Source organism: Delphinapterus leucas, chromosome 4 (genome assembly GCF_059928025.1).
Source record: "Delphinapterus leucas isolate spDelLeu-1000000601 "Yukka" chromosome 4, BTC_Dleu_Yukka2, whole genome shotgun sequence".
Lineage (NCBI taxonomy): Eukaryota > Metazoa > Chordata > Mammalia > Artiodactyla > Monodontidae > Delphinapterus > Delphinapterus leucas.
Window position 1 is genome coordinate 27775148 of NC_143132.1, and position 23883 is coordinate 27799030.

A 23883-nucleotide genomic window follows, 5' to 3' on the forward strand; every position below is an offset into this window, starting at 1 on the left:
GATGTTTTTAAGGTTCAAAATGATGTTACAAAATTGTAAGGTTAGGACACTGACCATTGAGGAAAAAATATGTTTTCAACAGTGGCCTAAAACTGTAAATAGTGCTCATCAAAGGACACAGGAGCTCTTATTGTCCAAATTGGTGGACAACCCAACCATGACTTACCTGTCTTTTCAGACCATTCTTATACGTAGTTACTTTGTGCATGTATAATTTTCTGGAAATACTTCAAACTAGGTATTGAAATTTTACCATAAAGCTTTATTTTCTCCATCGTGTCCCATAAATGCCTCTACAACACTTTCTAACTTATCATGAGGACACTTGACTGGCATTGTGATCAGGCCCAAAGAATTGCTGCAACCTTGCTGACTCACACGTCTTTTGAATATGTATAATAATGGTTTTGCTTCAAAAGCATCTCTCTTCTTGCTGTGCTAAACTTGAAAAGCGTAAGATGACTATTTCAATCAAGTACATCATTAAGAAGTCTAGACCATGAACGTGAAATTTTTTTAATGGATAATGAAAAGAGGAGGTGATCAATAGAAAGCCACACAGCTCCAAATACATGTGAGTTACGAAGAGTTGGGCTCTGATGGGAGAGTAAGATCAATAGAAAATATAATCACTGAAGTGTTCTGTGTACTCTAGACTCTAGAAAAATTATAGTCCAGGGCAGAGCCTTCTACAGCCACTTCAAAGTGTCTAAATTCTTTCCTTGTGCTGGAATGTTCTAATTACTATGGCTAGAAAAACCAAGTTGCAGGATAATTAACCACCTCCTCCATCAGAATCGGACTGAAATAAAACAGACCTCAAATGCCCCCGGACATCTTTTGGCACCTTTTCTTTAATTTGGGTAGGTTTACTTCATGAATATGCAAAATGCAGAATTAATCATCCTCTCTTTATTCCATGAAATTAATTGCTCATGCAGATTTATCCTGTAAGCAATGCTATGTGCACTGCTTTGCTTTCCTCTTTTGCTGTGGGCTTCCAGAGAAGCTGTTTACCTCTCTTCACAGAAAGCACTTCCTTTAGTCCTTACTGAGCTAGAAAATCTGCCTTCGTTATCACGGGGGCAGATCACAAATAGAGATATAACCTGGACAATAAGCACGTTTTAACTTAATTAAGGCCAGTATTGTAATTAGGCCATTAAAGCACAAATATTATTGGCAATCGGCTGGAGCTGAGAGACTTTTTTTAAACCTGTGGTGGATTTTATTGTTGCTATAATGGTTTTTACCATAATGAAATTTAATGCATTACCAGGAAAAAGCCATACCCTGTGGTAGGGCGCTGCTTATATTTCGAAACACGTTAGCATGAAGCTACAGTGAGATCTAATAATAGAAATGAACTTACCTAAAGATGCATTGATTTTTATATCAGGTCATGTTGAGAATTTACAAAGAACATCCAGTCCACGAAACAAAAATCCTCTTGAGAATAGCATTGATTGCAAGAAGGGTAATATTAGAAAAATGGAAATCCTCTCCTCCCGGAATAGTGTACATTCGTATAATGGATTAAGTGCACGAGGTAGTTTAGAAAAGGTCATCTTTCAGATAAATGATAAATTTGATAAATTTCAGTAGATTTAATCACCCCTGAGATTTGATCAAAACAGCAATAAAGCAACAAATAACATCCATCTCACACATATAATTTGCTTATTTATTCTAACTTCTGAAATTATAAACATTTCTATTAGCATGATCTATTCAATAAAATTCCTCACAAAATAAATTCTTACCATTTTAATACATACCCCAATCGTTGGATGGCTTCAAAGAAGATAAGAAGATTGTCTGAAAGAGAAGGAACAGAGAATTAAGGCAGTATTAAATTATATCTTTCATAAAACCAGAGACCCCTCCTAAGGTATAAGGTACTAGAGAAGGAGGTTACTGTTATGCCCACATTATTAGACTTGAAATCATCATCCAACAGTTTACATATATATTCAAAAACACTTTACTAACAGTTTTCTTCAGAGTAGTGTATTTCTTCATCTTCATCATTCAAGTTTATGTTGTGTATCCATATTCTCTATTATGTTTTTAATGTATTTTGTTTTGAAATATTAGGTTACAGTTTTCATATCTCTGAGGGCACATCTCTTGAGAATTCTCCTAATCTGTATGGAGGTTCTTGTGCTCCTTACTCTCCCTTTTCCTATTTTAAATGGATATGACGTTCAACTCACCTTTTTCTATTGCTCAATTTTAAGTAAAACGAGTGTTCGGGTCTTTTTTGAAAGGAGGAATGAGCCCTGCTATCTTTTCTAACTTCATGGCTCTAGAGCTCCCTCTTTTGTTGTTTTCTCAAAGTGATTGAAATAATACAGAGTCCTGCTTTCTGAGATGGGCTTCCTTTGCTTCCCCTTCTCATTTTCACCTAGATCAAGGGAGACAAACGACCGCATATGGACCTCTGGCTTGTTTTTGTACTGCCTTCAAGCTAAGAATGTTTTCCACATTTTTAAAACATTTAAAAGAAAAGAAAAGAAAGGAAGGAAGGAAAGAATGAAAGAAGATGATGCACAGAGACGCAGGTGCCCCAAAATAAAGCTGGCCCTTTAAAGAAAAAGTTTGCCATCCCGAGTCCTAGGTCAATATTTTCTTTTGAACTTGTCATTGTTCTGTTCAGTTAGGATTCTACTCCCAGACTTTTCTCCTGGTTCAAGCAAGACTGACCTGAAAGAGAGCATCAAAAGTTTTTACGGTCCAGACCTTACAGAAGTCTCCACGCACTAACCAGTAAGTTTGATCCTGAGAACCCCTCCGGCTATGCCTGCTTTTTTCAGATTGCCATCCTTTCCAGCTGGCTTTCTTTCTCTGCATTTGTGGATTCACGAAGAACTGAAATTTAGGCCACTGCCTCCATCTTCCCAAAATCGAGTTAATTTTTTTTAACTGAATAATGAAGAGAACCTGGAAAGATTAGGAACATTTCTGCTTTCTCTTTATGAACTGGAATGTGATTTTTTTAAGGACCAAGGATGTGTTCAGTAAATGCTTATTAAATTGATTTACTGCTTCTTTCTTCCTTATCTTTAATAAAATATTCAATTATTTTTTACATATGTTAATAAAATTGATCAAATAAATAATTAAATTTCAATTTATATACCATTATACAATAAAATTAAATTCCCCTCAGAGAAAGCAGACTCTTTCTCCTGGGTTAATTCTATACCTCCCCTGATAACAAAGCCACTCTCAGAGTTGAATCTATTTTACTCTCTTTGTTTCAGATTTCTCTTTCAAGGATGTAGCACAATATGAACCTTCATAATTAAATTTATTCTATGAGAATGATGGAGTCACTTATATTGAACCTATAACTATTCAAAATGCCAAACAAAATATAAAAAGTAACTCTGAGGAAATCCTGGAGAGCGAGCAAAAGCAGAAAGAAACTGGAGGGCATTTGACTCTTTCAGGAAAGAAAGGAGCTGCACCAGGTGAAATCCTTGTTTCCAAGGCTTTTCACTGAGGACACCCACCAGGTAACACCTGGGGAGGGGTATGAAGGGGGCTGACGCTCAAGCAAAGGCTCAGACTTGCTGGCTTCAAAAGTCATAGAAGGAAGTTTGGGATGCTAAATGGCTGAAAATTGAGAGGAGAAAATCAAATTAAAAAGACCACAGTGAGGGCGGTCCTCAAAACTGCATACAGTATGCAGGTTCACAGAGCAAGTTAGAGGGAGCGCTGACTACCCAGAGAGGGAGGGAGAAGGCAGACCCCAGCTCAGAGAAGCTGTCTGGACACCTTGGGTTTGGGAGTGGGTGTGCCCCAGCTACTGTGAACTTGGACCCTGTTGCAGGAGCCTTTCTCAGGATGCTCTTCTTTTCTCTGCCGAGACTTGGAGTACATTAGCAGCAGGGAATATTTGATATTGTTTTTCAGAGCTACTGAATACCTTTTAAAAACTGAATTATTGGGATTCACTTCAAGATGATGGAGGAGTGAGACATGGAGATCACCTTCCTCCCCACAAATACATAAAAAATACATCTACATGTAGAACAACTCCTAAAGAACACCTACTGAACACTCGCAGAAGAGCTCAGACTTCCCAAGAGGAAGGGCAACCTACACTCAGAGGTGGGGCCAAAACCAAAGCTGAACCCCGGGAGTTATGCGAACAAAGAGAAAAGGAAATTTCTCCCAGCAGCCTCAGGAGCAGCGATTAAATCACCACAAGCAACTTGATGTACACTGCATTGTGGAATACCTGAATAGACAAGAAATCATCCCAAAATTGAGGCAGTGGACTTTGGGAGCAACTGTAGACTTGGGGTTTGATGTCTGCAACTGTTTTGTTTTTGATTTTTATATTTATCTTAGTATAGTTTTTAGTGCTTGTTATCACTGGTAGATTTGTTTCTTTGTTTGGTTGCTCTCTTTTTTTTTTTAATTCTTATTATTTTTTTTATTTTAATAATTTTTTTTCATTTGTTCCTTTATTTTTTCTTTCTTTTTTTCTCCCTTTTCTTCTTGCTGTGTGGCTGACAGGGTCTTGGTGCTCCGCCCTGGTGTCAGCTGTGAGCCTCTGAGGTGGGAGTGCTGAGTTCAGGACATTGGACCACCAGAGACCTCCCAGCTCCATGTAATATTAATAAGTGAGAGCTCTCCCAGAGATTTTTCTCTCAACATTAAGACCCAGCTCCACCCAAAGGCCAGCAAGCTCCAGTGCTGGACAACCCATGTCAAACAACTAGTAACACAGGAACACAACACAACCCATTAGCAGAGAGGCCGCCTAAAATCATACTAAGTTCACAGACATCCCAAAACATACCACCGGACGTGGCCATGCCCACCAGAAAGACAAGATCCAGCCCCACCCACAGGAAGACAGGCACCAGTCCCCTCCAACAGGAAGCCCACACAAGGCACTGAACCAACCTCACCCACTGGGGGGAGACACCAAAAACAAAGGGCACTAGGAACCTGCAGCCTGCGAAAAGGAGACCCCAAACACAGTAAGTTAAACGAAATGAGAACACAGAGAAATATACATTAGATGATGGAGCAAGGTAAAAACCCACCAGACCAAATAAATGAAGAGGAAATAGGCAGTCTACCTGAAAAAGAATTCAGAATAATGATAGTGAAGATGATCCAAAATAATAGAAATAGAATGGAGAAAATAAAAGATACATTTAACAAGGACCAAGAAGAACTAAAAAGCAAACAAACAATGATGAACAACACAATAAATGAAATTAAAAATTCTCTAGAAGGAACCAATAGCAGAATAACTGAGACAGAAGAATGGATAAGTGACTTGGAAGATAAAATACTGGAAATAACTACCACGATCAGAATAAAGAAAAAAGAATGAAAAGAATTGAGGTCAGGCTCAGAGACCTCTGGGACAACATTAAACACATCAACATTCAAATTATAGGAGTCCCAGAAGAAGAAGAGAAAAAGAAAGGGTCTGAGAAAATATTTGAAGAGATTTTAGTTGAAAACTTCCCAAACAAGGGAAAGGAAATAGTCAACTCCAGGAAGCACAGAGAATCCCATACAAGATAAATCGAATGAGAAACACACCAAGACACATATTAATCAAACTATCAAAAATTAAATAAAATGAAAAAATATTAAAAGCAGCAAGGGAAAAGCAACAAATAACATACAAGGGAATCCCCACAAGGTTAACAGCTGACTTTTCATTAAAAACTCTGCAAGCCAGAAGGGAGTACCAGGACATATTTAAAGTGATGAAAGTGGAAAAACCTACAACCAAGATTACTGAGCAAGGATCTCATTCAGATTCGACAGAGAAATTAAAACCTTTACAGACAAGCAAAAGCTAAGAGAATTCAGCACCACCAAACCAGCTTTATAACAAATGCTAAAGAAACTTCTCTAGGCAGGAAATGCAAAAGAAGGAAAAGACCCTCAAAAACAAACACAAAACAATTTAAAAAATGATAATAAGAACATACATATCGATAATTACATTAAAATGTAAATGGATTAAAGGCTTCAACCAAAAGACATAGATCGGCTGAATGGATACAGAAACAAGACCTGTATATATGCTGTCTACAAGAGACCCACTGCAGACCTAGGGACACATACAGACTGAAAGTGAGGGGATGGAAAAAGATATTCCATGCAAATGGAAATCAAAAGAAAGCTTGAGTAGCAATTCTCATATCAGACAAAATAGGCTTTAAAAATAAAGGCTATTACAAGAGACCAAGAAGGACACTACATAATGATCAAGGGATCAATCCAAGAAGAAGATATAGCAATTATAAAATTTTATGCACCCAACATAGGAGCACCACAATACATAAGGCAAATGCTAACAGCCATAAAAGGGGAAATCGACACTAACACAATAATAGTAGAGGACTTTAATACGCCACTTTCACCAATGGACAGATCATCCAAAATGAAAATAAATAAGAAAACACAAGCTTTAAATGACACATTAAACAAGATGAACTTAATTGATATTTATAGGACATTCTATACAAAAACAACAGAGTACATTTTCTTCTCAAGTGCTCGTGGAACATTCTCCGGGATACATAATATTTGGGTCACAAATCAAGCCTTGGTAAATTTAAGAAAATTGAAATCATATCAAGTATCTTTTCCAACCACAGCGCTATGAGACTAGATATCAATTACAGGAAAAAAAATGGTATAAAATACAAACTCATGGAGGCTAAACAATACACTACTAAATAATCAAGAGATCACTTGAAGAAATCAAAGAGGAAATCAAAAAGTACCTAGAAACAAATGACAATGAAAACACAATGGCCCAAAACCTATGGGATGAAGCAAAAGAAGTTCTAAGCGGGAATTTTATAGCAATACAATCCTACCTCAAGAAACAAGAAACATCTCAAATAAACAACCTAACCTTACAACTAAAGCAATTAGAGAAAGAAGAACAAAAAATCCCCAAAGTTAGCAGAAGGAAAGAAATCATAAATATCAGATCAGAAATAAATGAAAAAGAAATGAAGGAAACGATAGCAAAGATCAATAAAACTAAAAGCTGGTTCTTTGTGAAGATAAACAAAATTGATAAACCATTAGCCAGACTCATCAAGAAAAAAAGGGAGAAGACTCAAATCAACAGGATTAGAAATGAAAAAGGAGAAGTAACAACTGACACTGCAGAAATACAAAGGATCATGAGAGATTACTACAAGCAACTATATGCCAATAAAATGGACAACCTGGAAGAAATGGACAAATTCTTAAAAAAGCACTACCTTCTCAGACTGAACCAGGAAGAAACAGAAAATATAAACAGACCAATCACAAGCACTGAAATTGAAACTGTGATTAAAATGTACCAACAAACAAAAGCCCAGGACCAGATGGCTTCACAGGTGAATTCTATCAAACATTTAGAGAAGAGCTAACACCTGTCCTTCCCAAACTCTTCCAAAATATAGCAGACACAGGAACACTCCCAAACTCATTCTACAAGGCCACCATCACCCTGACACCAAAACCAGACAAAGATGTCACAAAAAAAGAAAACTACAGGCCAATATCACTGATGAACATAGATGAAAATATCCTCAACAAAATAGTAACAAACAGCATCCAACAGCACATTAAAAGGCTCATACACCAGGATCAAGTGGGGTTTATCCCAGGAATGCAAGGATTCTTCAGAATATTCAGATCAATCAATGTGATACACCATATTAACAAACTGAAGGATAAAAACCATATGATAATCTCAATAGATGCAGAAAAAGCCTTTGACAAAATTCAACACCCATTTATGATAAAAAGCTCTCCAGTAAGTAGGCATAGAGGGAACCTACCTCAACATAATTAGGGCCATATATGACAAACTGACAGCCAACATCATTCTCAATGGTGAAAAACTGACACCATTTCCACTAAGATTAGGAAGAAGACAAGGTTGCCCACTCTCACCAATATTATTCAACATAGTATTGGAAGTTTTAGCCACAGCAATCAGAGAAGAAAAAGAAATAAAAGGAATCCAAATCAGAAAAAAAGGGTAAAACTGTCACTGTTTGCAGATGATATGATACTATACATAGAGAATCCTAAAGATGCTACCAGAAAACTACTAGAGCTAATCAATGAATTTGGTAAAGTAGCAGGATAGAAAATTAATGCACAGAAATCTCTTGCATTACTATACACTAATGACAAAAAATCTGGAAGAGAAATTAAGGAAACGTTCCCATTTACCATTGCAACAAAAAGAATAAAATACCTGGGAATAAATCTATCTAAGGAGACAAAAGACCTGTATGCAGAAAACTATAAGACACTGATGAAAGAAATTGAAGATGACACAAACAGATGGGGAGATATACCATTTTCTTGGATTGGAAGAATTAACATTGTGAAAATGACTCTACTACCCAAAGCAATCTACAGATTCAATGCAATCCCTATCAATCTACCACTGGCATTTTTCACAGAACTAGAACAAAAAAATTTCACAATTTGTATGGAAACACAAAAGACTCCAAATAGCCAAAGCAATCTTGAGAAAAAAAAATGGAGCTGGAGGAATCAGGCTCCTGGACTTCAGACTATACTACAAAGCTACAGTAATCAAGACAGTATGGTACTGGCACAAAAATAGAAATGTAGATCAATAGAACAGGCTAGAAAGCCTAGAGATAAACTCACTCACTTATGGTCACCTTTTTTTTGATAAAGGAGGCAAGAATATACAATGGAGAAAGGATAGGCTCTTCAATAAGTGGTGCTGGGAAAACTGGACAGCTGCATGTAAAAGAATGAAATTGGGACACTCCCTAACACCGTATACAAAAATAAACTCAAAATGGATTAAAGACCCAAATGTAAGGCCAGACACTATCAAACTCTTAGAGGAAAACATAGGCAGAACACTCTATGACATAAATCACAGCAAGATCCTTTTTGACCCACCTCCTAGAGAAATGGAAATAAAAACAAAAATAAACAAATGGGACCTAATGAAACTTCCAAGCTTTTGCACAGCAAAGGAAACCATAAAGAAGACAAAAAGACAACCCTCAGAATGGGAGAAAATATTTGCCAACGAAGAAACTGACAAAGGATTAATCTCCAAAATATACACTCAGCTTATGCAGCTCAATATGAAAGAAACGAACAACTCAATTCAAAAATGGGGAGAAGACCTAAATAGACATTTCTCCAAAGTAGATATACAGATTGCCAACAAACACATGAAAGGATGCTCAACATCACTAATCATTAGAGAAATGCAAATCAAAACTACAATGAGGTATCACCTCACACCAGTCAGAATGGCCATCATCAAAAAATCTACAAACAATAAATGCTGGAGAGGGTGTGGAGAAAAGGGAACCCTGTTGCACTATTGGTAGGAATATAAATTGATACAGCCACTTTGGAGAATAGTATGGAAGTTCCTTAAAAAACTAAAGATAGAACTACCATATGACCCAGCAATCCCACTACTGGGCATATAGCCTGAGAAAACCTTAAATCAAAAAGAGTCAAGTACCACAATATTCACTGCAGCACTATTTACAGTAGCCAGGACATGGAAGCAACCTAAGTGTTCATCAACACATGAATGGATAAAGAAGATGCGGCACATATATACAGTGGAATATTAGCCATAAAAAGAAACAAAATTGAGTTATTTGTAGTGAGGTGGATGGACCTAGACTCTGTCATACAGAGTGAAGTAAGTCAGAAAGAGAAAACCAATACCGTATGCTAACACATATATATGGAATCTAAAAAAAAAAAAAAAAAAAAAAAAGATTCTGACAAACCTAGGGGCAGGAGAGGAATAAAGAAGTAGAGGTAGAGAATGGACTTGAGGACACGGGGAGAGGGAATGGTAAGCTGGGACAAAGTGAAAGAGTAACATTGACATGTATACACTACCAAATGTAAAATAGCTAGCGGGGAAGCAGCTGCATTGCACACGGAAATCAGCTCAGCGCTTTGTGACCACCTAGAGGGGTGGGATAGAGAGCATGGGAGGGAGACAAAAGAGGGAGGGGATATGGGGATATATGTATACATATATCTGATTCACTCTGTTATACAGCAGAAACTAACCCAACATTGTAAAGCAATTATACTCCGATAAAGATGTTAAAAAAAAACCTGAATTATTTACGTCTGCCTATTTTGAAAGGCATTAGACCTATGTAGTATGTTCCTTCAAAATATCATACTTGTTTTTCCCAGTTCGAGTTCTATGGCATAAGATTAAAATCTATGTGCTAAGAAAAATTATACACAACTTGTAAATACTGTAAAAATGAACACAACATTGTAAATAAATTATACTCCAATATAAAAAAAAATTTTAAAGAGGTTTTTATAGTTTGACCTTTTGACATTATTCAGGAACATTGTTTAATAGGCCCACATGATTGTTTAATTATCTAGAAGTATGAACCCATTTACTATTTGATTAGAGTTTAGACCCTGAAATTGATGATTTCTTTTTATTTCAGGTACATATGGTAACTACAAAGGTTTTATTGCCCTGTAGGAAATTGATCAGCTTTTACATAACCTAGCAATCTCATTCTAACGTTCTTCTATAAATGCCTGTAAATTCCTAGTTTCTCAAAATGCTCTTTTACTGGATCAGTCATTAACGGGTTTATAACTCTTTGGCATGCATTTGTTCTATATTTGTATTACTGTGTTTTTAACTTTTTGAAAATAATGCTTTGACATAGAGATTGTGCATATCTGGTAGGTATACATATAATATCGTGTGATAATAAATGTGCTTAGTTTTGTTGTTGCTTTACAATTTAAAAAAACCCCACAAAACTGTGTATAACCCCCACCAAAAATCTCAGCTGATTCCTGGATGTGCCCAGGGTGGGATATGGAGAACTTCTGGTTTGCAAGCTTGGGAGATGATCTGGTGAAATCTGAAACCAGCCCCTGGACACGGAAAGGAAGGAGAGACCCAAGAAAGAGGCTCACTGGAGCTTCATATATGGAATTTTACCTAAGGAAATCCCCCAATATCTCATCCTTTATTTACTCAGTACCTTTGGTGAAGACCTATAACATGCCCTGAGATGGGCACCACAGGAGATACAAAGTGAATGAGACACATTTTAGCTTTACAAAGAATTTACAATCTAGGTTAGACACTAGTGGTACGTATAAATATACAAATAAGCAAAATAAATATAAGTAATTCAAGCACAGAATAATCAGGGAATTGTGGTGGTTCACATAAAGAAACATTTACTTCTAGGGTGATTGTCTAGAGAAAATAGTATTGTAGGCAGCTTTTGAAAATGAAAAGCATAGTCAGAGTTTTGACAGGTGAATGTGTTTCTATACAGCATTCTAGTGGATAAGGCCATATTAATTAATGTTCACGAATCTGATAAAAGAACAGGTTGCAATTTCAGACACTATTTTATACTATCATTATCCTGCCAAGGCTTATGCAATTTGAATTTTATGTAAGTTAAAAACAATCTACTTTTAGATTCAATACCAAACAAATCTCACTACATTATTAATAGTGTCGTCCCTCGGTATTCATGGGGGATTGGTTCCAGAACCCTATGGATACCAACACCTAACCAATGCACATCCTCCTGTATATGTTAAATCATCTCTAGATTACTTATAATACCTAGCATAATGTGAATGCTATGTAAATAGTTACCATCACTCAGCAAATTCAAGTTTTGCTTTTTGGAACTTTCTGGAGTTTTTTTCCCCCCAAATGTTTTTGATCTGCTGTTGGTTGGTTGAATCCAAGGATGCAGAATCCACAAATACAAAGGGCTCACTGTATTATTAAAACCAGCAAGTACAAGAAATTCCTCATGATTTACTCTTTTTAGAAATAAACAAAACAAAGAAATAAAATCATACAAAGACATGAAATTATGCATGCTAAAATTTATACACCACTTCTCAAGTGAAAAGAAACTGAACTGTTATTGACCATCTTCCATATATCAGGCGTAATGGAAAAGCAATATATGTGTATCATTATTTTATGTATATGTTTACTCTGTGCAAAGCACTGTGCTAGATCCTATAGAAGAAGAAAACAGGTCTTCATTCTAAGGAGTGTGCACATTAATAAGGGAAACACACATGGGTTCAGGTACCATGAGTGAGGTCTATGCATTTATCTGTCCTAAGTCATAAATATCCCTGGCTATTCAGAAAGAGGAAACATTTTTATCGTACCTCTTGTCTGGCATACAACTGTTTCTTCAGAATCTTCATTATAGTACTGCTCTGTATTACAGCACTTAGACTGTATTTTAACTGTGTACTTGACTTGCTCTTTTTTTTTTTTTTCCTGTCATCACCTCACATTCAGTGTGTCTAAAATAGACTTCATTTTTCCCCCAAAGTGGCTGCCTCTCATGATTTTGTTTCTGACCCTGGTAGTAACATTCTTTGTAATGGCAGAGCCTTAATATACAGCAAGTCCCTTTAATTCAAGTCCTTACTTTCAGCCCTGATCAAACCTTGGATCATATTGGTCCTTTCTTCATATTTTTGAATCACTGACTTGCTTTTTTGACACAATAAGATAAATATTAAGGGCAAAGACTGAGTCATCACCTCTTTTTGCCTCAGAATCTGGGAAGTCCTGGGATATTCCATTATTCAATAAACACTTCATTAAAGGGATTAAAGTCCTGGAATATTCCATTATTCAATAAAACACTTCATATTTTAAAAATGACTTTAAAATAAGTCATTTTTTAATTACAAAACCTTATTTAACCAAAGACTACCCTCATAACCATAGAAAGTATGGAGCTATAGAGTAGGATGTGACATAAAATGATCCATCAATTCTTTTATTTTCTCAGCCTGACTTCTACAGTCTTCTCCCAAAGCACTTTAAGCATCTAAATTATTTTAAATATATACGCTGCAAAGGGTAACCTATAACGTATTTTGTTATTATATGCCAAAGTTCAAGTAAACATTTGGATTCATATTTAATCTAAATTCTACTCATAGAAAAGTTCTCATCTTTTCTCCACAATGGAAATAGAAACCTATCATGTGATGGAAACTGTTTAATAAAGATTTCATGTCCTCCTTAGAATTTAAAATAATAACAAAGCTTATGAGTTTTTTCCTACTTTTCTCTGTTTTTGAAAAAAAATAGACATATTTAGAGCAATTTACAGTAAAATTGAGCAGAAGGTACAGAGATTTCCTATATACCTCCTGCCCCACATACACGCAAGCCTCCCCACAATCAGAATCCTGCACCAGATGATACATCTATTGCAGTTGATGGACCTACATTGACACATCATTACCACAGAAAGTCCATAGTTTACCTTAGGACTTACCCTTGGTGTGGTACTTTCTATAGGTTTTAACAAATAGGTGATGACTCATATCCACAATTATAGAATCGTATAGAATAGTTTCACTGCTCAAATAATCCTTTGTGTTCTGCCTATTCATTCTGCCTCTTCCCTAACCTTTGGCAATGACTGATTTTTTTCTTTTTAATAGACTTTATTTTTTAGATCAGTTTGTTTCACAGCAAAATTGAGTGAAGGTACAAAGATATTCCCTATCCATAACCCCTGGTCCCACACGTGCACGTTTTAATCATTTCCACTGCACACAGAGAGGTGAATGCAGAACCAAAAGCCAGATATCCTACTTCTAAATTCTGTGTTCTTTCCACTTCACAGCAAATACATTTCTCTAAACACAGTCCCTGCTGTAACAGACTGGGCCTACAGGCCCACTCTATAAAAAGTTCATTCAGGGGCGATTATGGCCCTAATTCCTTTATTAAAATTCCTCCTAAGAGGATCATAAAATTTACCCTTTAAATATTAACCAAATTTTAGTGACTACAAATAATTAGCATTTGATTATTTGTGAAGTCTGACCTCTCGGAAAGATTTTTGTGTCTTCCGTCTGTGCTTTCCTTCAAAATTGCATTTCCTGTTAATAGTTTCATTAATAAATAAGGAGTCGGTCACCTAAGTCCCTTCATCTGTAATAAAGGGCTTTTGGGACTAAATGGACTTAGTTTGTTTCCAGCAATAGAATTTAGTGATGACACGATCATTATTTTCCCTCATAAAATTAGAATCTCTCAGAAAAAGTTTATTAATTTAAAAAATGTGACTATATTAATAAAATGTTTTTCTATTCCCGAAGTGACATTTTCTTATAAGATTTAGCATATGGAATAAAATTATATTGAAACAATTTAGCAATGTGTTAGATAACATTAAATTATTAATAATCAAAGTTAGTATTTAGAGAACTATAGTTATATAGGTAATTATAATCATTTTTATAAAGCTGATTATTAATAATAATTATTAATATTGTTATTAAAATGAATTGATGCCAATTTAGAGAATAGATAAAAATATATCAATGAACGGCATTTATATATTTGTAGAGAATGTAAAGGTGTGATTGGAATCTGCTAAGGGATAAGATGTCTGAAGGAAATGTTTATCAGTACTTCTCATCAAATAACAGTCTTCCAGAAACAGAGTGGCTTGCTCAGATCTCAGCCTCTAGAGAATTATAAATCTGGGGAGGAACTTTGAACATCTTTGAGAGTAATTTTCCCTGTAAGCTGTAGATAAGACACCTTACTAGGCATCACACCTTCCAAAACAGTACATGTGACTGAGGCACATCATCACCTATAAGAGAGACTTGTAAACTCCCTCTGTATTATGAAGAGAAAGTGCTTAAAGGCCAGAACCTCTCCGCAGCATTCTGTTGGCACCATACCCAAGGCTGACACTCCCTTTCATGTGGATTGTAGAGTCCACTTTGTTGAACTAACCCCAAACTAAATGAGAAACCAGGAGTGGCAAGGGAAGATATCTGGAATTGGGGATGAATAAACCTCTTTAAATTGTAATTTTGTGTCCAGAGGTGCCTTTCTTAAACTTTGTCCTCTGAGATTACACACTGTGAAAAAGAAAATAATAATGTAGGTTTTTATCTTTAATTAGACATACTCCTTCATATATCATTAATGATGCTGATTTTTTTCAAGATGCTTATATTTGGTAAAATTGGATTCTATCTGTAGTTTTGCTCTGTTTCCATCTAAAAAAAGCTAACAATGATAAAGGACTTTACAGGTTAAATTATGCAATGAAAGATCACATTCAAGTTACCACTGCAAATGTGAAAATGAAGATGGAACCCTCTTAAAATGTAGATAAATATGATCTATTATTTATATGACTTTTCCAATTTTTATTCAAACTATCAAGTGAAGAGATTAGTTTCATAGAAACTAACTTTTGACTTATCAGTAAGATGATCCAGTAGTTCACAGTTTTATCCCTGGAGAGTAAGATTTAGAAATCAGGCCCTCTGAAATACCAGAATAACAGTGATCCCAGGAGACAAGGAAGAGACAAGGGCAGCCACTGCCTGTACTTTCAGAGGGAAACCTGACTTCTCATTTTCTTTACAGAACAACTCCTGAAAGATTACAGTATGATGATTTATACCTCCTTTAATTTGAAGCTAGTGAGGTTGATTAAGTGATTGAAGCAATTACTTTTGCTAAAAAAAGTACTATGCTTGAATGCTGGTAAATGTCAAAGGACACTGAGTGACGATCATAATTTTCTGATTCTAAAAATGCAACCTGGGCTTCCCTCGTGGCGCAGTGGTTAAGAATCCTCCTGCCAATGCAGGGGACATGGGTTCTAGCCCTGGTCCAGGAAGATCCCACATGCCGAGGAGTAACTAAGCCCGTGCACCACTAATACTGAGCCTGTGTGCCACAACTACTGAAGCCCATGCACCTAGAGCCTGTGCTCCGCAACAAGGGAAGCCACTGCAATGAAAAGCCCATGCATCACAACGAAGAGTAGCCCCCACTCACCGCAAGTAGAGAAAGCCCGCATGCAGCAACGAAGACAAAATGCAGCCAAAAATAAATAAATAAATAAATAAATAAGGTTAATATAAATTATTTTTTAAAAAGACAGAACTTTAAAATAAACTAATAAATAAATAAATAAATATGCAACCTAAGTAAAGGTTGCTTCAGCCTTTGCTTCAGTTAACTATCTACACTGCTCACACATCACAGTCAGACGTTCTGTCCATTAATGATGAAAAAGAGGAAGTTCAACTAAGTTCAAATGAGGAATGTAAACAGAAAGGAAGTTCAGGGTATGCATGTATGACAGAGTAGATTCAGCTAAATGACTTATATTTTCTGTATCTAAAAAAGGACAATAACATTATAAAGATTGCATAAAACTAGTAATTAAAAGTTACATTGTTTTGTGAACATGTATATAGAGAGATTTTTAAACATTTAGGGGGAAAAGTTTATCCACCAAAGAAATCTAAATGATGATAATATTTACAGGGTCAGCTAGGAAATAATAGAATTTTTAGAGCTGGAATGTGCCCTTACTAATCAAATCTTCTCTTGAAAGTTTAATTATTCATTATATCTCATTTCTCCACTGAATGAAGTTATTTTGAGTAAAACACAAATTCTAATGTGAATAAAAATACAAATTTCAAATTGAATAGAAATAAACTCCTTTAGCAAAGTGGCCTAAATTTTTTTAAAAATTAAGAACTTGCAAAAGCAGAATTTTAAATCACTTGCCCCAACTTTGAACTTGTTAAAATACAGACACTATACAGATCATCCCCAAATTCTGATGGACTGGCCTGTGATTTTACGACTTTACAGCGGTTCAAAAGAGATAACACATTCAGTAGAAAATGTACTTCAAATGTTGAATTTTGGTCTTTTCCCTGGGCTAGTGGTAAAAGGTACAATACTCTCATATCCATAGCTGCAACTCCCAGTCAGTCACACAATCACAAGGGTAATGTACTTAATGTACTTAAAACCATTTAATGTACTTAAAACCATTCTGTATCCAGACAACCTCCTTTTTTTTCACTTTCAGTACAGTAGTCAATAAAGTACATGAGATATTCAACACTTTGTTATAAAATAGGCTTTGCGTTAGATGATTTTGCCCAAGCGTAGGCTAATGTAAGTGTTCTGAGCATGTTTAAGGTAGGCTAGGCTACGCTATGCTGTTCAGTAGGTTAGGTGTATTAAGTGCATTTTCGACTTAATGATATTTTCATCTTATGATAGGTTTATTGGAACATAACCCCATCATCAGTAGAGGAAGATCTGTGCTAAAAACACCCCTTTTCTGATGTTGCTTGTCAAATTATTGTACATGTCACCATTTACTTAACAATGTGAGAGATATCACGCAAAACATTTAACACTCAAATTATATTGTAGCCTGCCAGGGCCACCCAAATATACTGTTTATCCCTGAGTCCTGCATCATTCAATGGAATACAATCTTCTTCAGCTACGCCTACTCCATTTTATCCTATCCTGCTGTCCCACATCCATCATGCCCTATTTCTGTCTCACCCATCATCAAAGGTGCCCTCACTTACAACTGCACTTCCTTACCCTTCACTTCTGAAATCAAGTGCTCCTACATGTTTAAGCAGTTTACATAAACTCTCTCTTCTTACCCTAATTAAAACCTGGATCTCCCCTGAGTATACGATTTTCTCTATAAAATTTCTATAATTATAAAAGCTACTGTAATCCAGGTTACCTAGGGCTGTATCCTATCCCTATACAAGGAGTCTATACACACTTGGACAGGAAACAGTAAAAGGGATTGATCTTGTGATTTCTCAAACTACAGGCATATACTCATTACCACACTCACAATGCGGGTGTTTGATGATCATGATGATGGTGATGTTAGCTGACCAGGAAGGAAAGGAGATACTTCTCCTCTGCATGTTCTTAATACCTCCTCATCCATCTTTCCTAAAGAGAATTCACATTATATCCCAAGGACAGATTAAGCTATTCTTTATGCAAAGCTATACAGAGTCCAAGAATGGGAATTTGATTAGCAAAAACAATTTGATGCAGATACCTGGGTATCGCGTACCACACATTCTCCTGGAATGCCCAATTGCATCCTGAAACAGTGACTAAATTCCTATTCCCTTTGTGTATCTTGTAAATTTCACAGCCTCCTGTCATTCATTTTCAAAGGTTTTTTCTTCTCCGTTAGGTGTCTGCCAGTATGCAGTGGAGATGGAGGAGTCTTGGTCTCACTGTTGGTTGGGGAGATGAGGCTTTTCACTTCAAGGTGCCGCTTTCAACAAAATCTTTCGCAAATCCACCAATGGGTTTTCCTTCTATCTCATTTGCTGAAATATGGTCACAGGGTCTCTTTTAGGTACAATACAGCCTAAAAGCCCAGTATACTGCAAAGAGGATCAGGACGCCACGTGTGGTTTAGAGCAATGATATTTTACCACATGAGAACATTTTATCACATGAAAACATTGCCATCCTCCACAAGTGGGGGGGTTCTAGTAGCAAGGAAGAAGGTAGAAATAGATACTCCATAAACCACTATGTTTCCTAGTCAGTGACTACAAATTACTCATTGTGAAAAAACTTAATGTTAAAACTCATAGAAAAGAAGAAAAAATAGAAAGTTATATATTGTTCTTTATGGATGAATACCAGTGTTCTCACGTTTTATTTCTTCAGTGTATTATGTAATACTTTCATGAAATTTATGAAACATGGTAAAATTTTTCTAACAGGATGAAACCCTAAGGAACAGTGATAGAGTAGAAAGTTCTTATTAAACAAATGTTCATCAATTTCATCAAAGAAATTGCCAAGCCTTTGGTGACTATCTACCAAGGCCATCTATTCCATATTTGGAATATGAACAGCAGTTATTTCTTATATTTAACCAAGTGAAAACGTGGTAATGGATATATAACTATGCATAAAATACAATGTCTATATATTCTGGTGGAAGGTAGGAGGACCTCTTAGTAACAGTGATGAGATTGAATTATAAGCACTGTAAAAAATAACTCTCATTTTTTACTCCAAAAGAATAAGAAGGGGAGGGCTTCCCTGGTGGCGCAGTGGTTGAGAGTCCGCCTGCCGTTTCAGGGGACACAGGTTCGTGCCCTGGTCCGGGAAGATCCCACATGCCGCGGAGCGGCTGGGCCCGTGAGCCATGGCCGCTGAGCCTGCGCATCCAGGGCCTGGGCTCCGCAACGGGAGAGGCCACAACAGTGAGAGGCCCACGTACCGCAAAAAAAAAAAAAAAAAGAAGAAAAAAAAAGAAAGAATAAGAAGGGGGAAAAAATGTGCTATTGTAAGATTAAGGTGAGTCTCACAAATGGCAGAAAGGCACTGACACTGATTTTTGATAAGGAATCAAGAGACCACAGAAATACCACCTCTCCCACATTCACCAGGAAATCTCAGTATGACAGCCACCAGATGAAGCAAGTATACTAAGAAATAGGAAATAAGATGTTATGCTCTCTTCACATCTTCAAAAAGTCATTCCATAGGAAAAAAAAAAATCATTATATAAAGTTACAGGAATCACATGGAAAAACAAATTAAATGAGAAACCTCATATTTTACAATCTCATCATTATTTTTATTTAGTTAAATCCCTTTAACTCTCAGGTAACTCCATGATTTGATATATTCCATTTCTTTGGGAGCTATTACAGCTAATGGAAAGATAATTTTCTAGTACATAACAATCATACTAGAAAACAGCAAATGAATAAGTTATTATCACTATTTATAGGGTTTTTAATATGCTAAAAATCTTTGAAAAAAATAAAGGCTTCTCTGCCTAGTATTATTATTGCTGGGAGCAATTAGGTAAAGCATGGGAGGCCAGATTCTCTTTTTAAAGTCTCTACACAGCTCTAAAGGTGAAAAGCATGTTCACAGAGAAACTACATTAAGTTTTTTAAGGTAAGATCTTTCATTCACTTATAGCCTTAAGTATATGGGTGATAGTAATGTATCTCACCACTCTGAATTAATCTAATCTAATCAACATATAATGACTAAAGTTGGCCATATGTTAATTAATTAAACTAAGCAACAATTTATAAATGGATGACTGAGGAATTCACCGAACAACAATGTTCTAATCAAGAGATGAGTCCTACTACCAAATTTGAGTTGAAAATAGACAATATTATTAACATAATTTTAAAGTTACGAATAAAGGAATTTCTCAAAATAGAAAAGAAAAATTTTAAAGACTTGGGTAATAGACATTGGGCCTGACCCAGAGTTACCCCACACTCCTTAGTAGAATCTGTCCTTCAGACACAACATTAGGGGCATATATCAGCAAGGCCTTGTCTACAGGGGAGAGGAGTACTCAAAGTTCTCTTGTCCAGGATAAATCACTTATTCTGACTCTATACTCACTTAGAAAAATTCCAATTTTATTATTTGCCTTGAGGTGCCAATCGGTAGAGAACATTATAGCCTACAAACCTCATAGCTAGTCTATATGGAAATAACATTTATCTTTTAAGAACAAACAAAAAATGGCATTCCTGTCTATGCCTTAGACTCCTGTGAATTTGGTGTAGTTTAGATAACTGACAATATATATGTATTCTGGTCCTACAAACCAGAACATGGTGACCCTATCAGAAAACTTCCAGAGGGCTAGCTGCCTTGTGCTGGCTGTACACCTCTTCCCTGCTCTTTCAAGCCCATTATCCTACACTGTCCTCTGAATACGAAAATTGTGTCACTAATCTACTCTTAATGAAAGGTATCTAGTAATACCTCCAGAATTTGAGGTAGATTCTGCTGAATCACCGATACATAGCTTTTACCAATAGAATATAAGTGAAACTCAATTTTGGGAGTAAAGGTAAAATCTATGATTCTTCTACAGGAGAACCAAATCTATGGTTCTTCTACAGGAGAACGAATCTCTAGCTTTCTTAGTACCTACTGCCAACTCATTGGGTTACCGTCCCAGACATTATCCAGTAAGGAAGCCTCACTTGGCTGCCAGGGAAGACCTAGATTTCTGCGAAATGCTAGCAACATATCAATGAGACAATACACCTTCTTATTCCGCCATGTATTCTTAAAATTTAATTCTTGCCTTCTTCCTGTTGTTTTTCTTCTACTTGGACTATCAGCTACACTAATCATAATCATTGTTACATCGATTCGTACATGTCTTACAGAAATTCCAATAATCTATAGCAAAACACACAGCATTTTATGTCTGTACGCTTACCTAAACGTTTAGTTAACACTAATTAAGGCATTTGTTTTCCCTGTGCCTGGTACAGATATACAGATTCGAATACAGGTCATTAAGTAACTTACAGAGACGGTTTAGTGAATGGATAAAGGGAAGGGTTTCTGATGTTCCTGAAACTTAACTCACATTATGGCCTGTCCATATCACAATCAAAGCAATATTTGGGATAGTGAGCCAGCTGGAGGAGAACCAGACTTGAAATATAATAAACCCAGGAGGGGAGGACCAGGACAGGACGCTAGAAGCAGTATGGTGTTGGCTAATGCCACATTCAATCACCTGCTAGATTAAGTTTTGGCCAGGTTAGCTCTCTGCAGAAAAAATGTGAAGCAGAAACTTGCTCATTATAGAGGAGCAAGTTGACTAAAAACAGAGTAATACTATTTTGTAATTATCACCTTTTCCCCCAGCTGCTCCATGCCCCCAGCACACACATCTAATAACGAATGGATATATGGTATGAAAGTCTTTGGTCACAAGACAGAGTCCAGGAAATGCGGCCCAGGAAAGAGCTCTAAAAGCAGATGCTTTGAAAATCTTCACTTTGCTTCTGAGGTGTATCGATGATGTCTTCCCCAAAGGACAAATTAAGATTTTCCTCCCAAATCCAAGAATCCTACTAGATTACCAGAGATACTCTCTTTTTTCAGACAAAAAGAAATGTTTTAAAGTAATTACAGCTAAGAGGGGGAAAAAGTTTCAAGTTCTTCTATTCTGTCTCTGCAAATGTCTGTTTGCATTTATATTTTGTCTTCTAAAACTCTTGAAAATGCATGGTAAAATAAACAACCAGGCATAAAACATTTTAGAGTCAATACAATAAAAGTTGGTTGAGAGATGCTGCCCTCTTATACCTCTAAAACACAGTAGGATATCTACCTTGTTATATATTAAATCAAATATGTCATTGCACTTACAAGAGGAGAAAATGTATATTTCCTAGAGACAGAAGGATTTAGACTGGACATTTGTATTCATAGGGCACCATTGAAGAAGTGTTGGGCTTTTTTGGGAAAATGACTTACTTAAAGTAAGAGTCAGAAATTGGTGCCCTCTAAGGTTGCACACAGCCAGCTGTCTGTCCCTAAATTGCTGGAATTACATCTCTGCTTCCTCTGTCTTCTCATTCTGTAATTGGCCCTATAATTTAGTTTTGACCTGTTCCCTGCCTAGTACTCCATGTCTACTCTAGTAGTCTTCCACCATCTATGGAACAAAGCCCTGTCCTGAACCCTACCCAGGGGGACCTCTGCCTACAGACAGGTCAGTTATGCAATGACGACCACTGTCTCCTTGGCTCACAATATTCCCTGTTTTCTGATGTAACTAGAAAATGATCTTTTTCTGCATTGCAAATTAGACTGCAACATTCCTCAAAAATTGAGCCCCCCAATTTATCACCCATTTCCCATCAGCATCTATATTGAGTTACTTCCTCTGTGTCAGTTCTTCACCACAGAACAGGTTTTGTGGTACCACCTAAACCTGTGCGGGCAAGTTTTTGGCTGTGTCCTGCTCTAGAAAGACAGTCAGTACTTGGCATGAATCAACCCAGAATGCGATATTGTGGTAGGCAGGATTCTAAAGATGTACCAACCCCCCAACAAGATTCTCATTTCCTGAATATTCAATCATTTATCTAGGCACTGTTAGCATATGTAAAAAAGCTTATTAATCAGTTGACCTTCAAGCAAGAAGATTATCCTGGTTTATCAGGGTGGACTCCATATAACCCTATGAAGGAAAAGGTTAAAGGGTAAGTTTGAAAATACATTAGAAGAGGAAGAAGAGAGATACAGCAGAAAGAGGAAGTCAGAAAAATTCTAAGCAGGAGAAGGGTTCAACTGCACATTGGTCCTGGCTCAGATGTAGGGCCCATGTGCAAGGACTGAGAAGGGTCTCTAGGAGCTATAGGCAAACCCCCAGCTGACAACTGGCAAGAGAGCGGAGACCTTGGATCTATAACCACAGGAACTGGAGTCTGCCAACAACCTAAAAGATCTTAGAAGTGAATTCTTTCCCAGAAGTTCCAGATAAGATCCCAGATCACTGACATCTTGATTTCAGTTTTGTGAGACAAGACACAGAGCAAAGAAACCAATTAAGCCATCTGTAGAACAGTGAGACCATAAATTTGTATTGTTTTAATCCATTGACTTTATGGTAATTTGTTTTGACAGCAATAGGAAACTACTTACAGATGTTCAATTCACTCATATAATTTATTTTGTGAAAAAGAAAAACAATTCTTAGGAAAAAGACACCTCTGGTTAAGGTTAACATCAATATTCTTTTTTATACACACAGTTGTGAGCTTATATTTCTTATAGTTCTCCCACGACTTTACTTGTAGAAGCGTTTTGTCACCAAACATGTCTTCATTCATTAGACATTTATTGAGTGTCTCCTCTGTCCAAAGGTCTTTGGCAGATATAAAGAATCCCTGCCTATGGTCTCATCCTTGTATGGAAGATGGGCTGACCCCTACAGGACAAAGCCTAACCAGCTCAACACAGCATACAGTGTTCAATCATCTACCTTCTACCTATAATTCTCTCCTTCCCCTTATGATCCAGCCAGACATGACACCAGCCTTTTTCTAAACCTCTGATTTCTTTTCATGCCTTTGAAACTTGGAATTTACAGTTCCATTACCTCAGGGTGGCTTTTCCCTCTGTCTGGAAGACTCCTCCCC

At 36.6% G+C, this 23883-nt stretch overlaps 1 pseudogene; it reads right to left on the reverse strand.

Moving 5' to 3' along the window:
- LOC111174943 (protein SET-like) overlaps positions 1-23883 on the reverse strand; it is a 57237-nt pseudogene continuing 33354 nt past the window's right edge.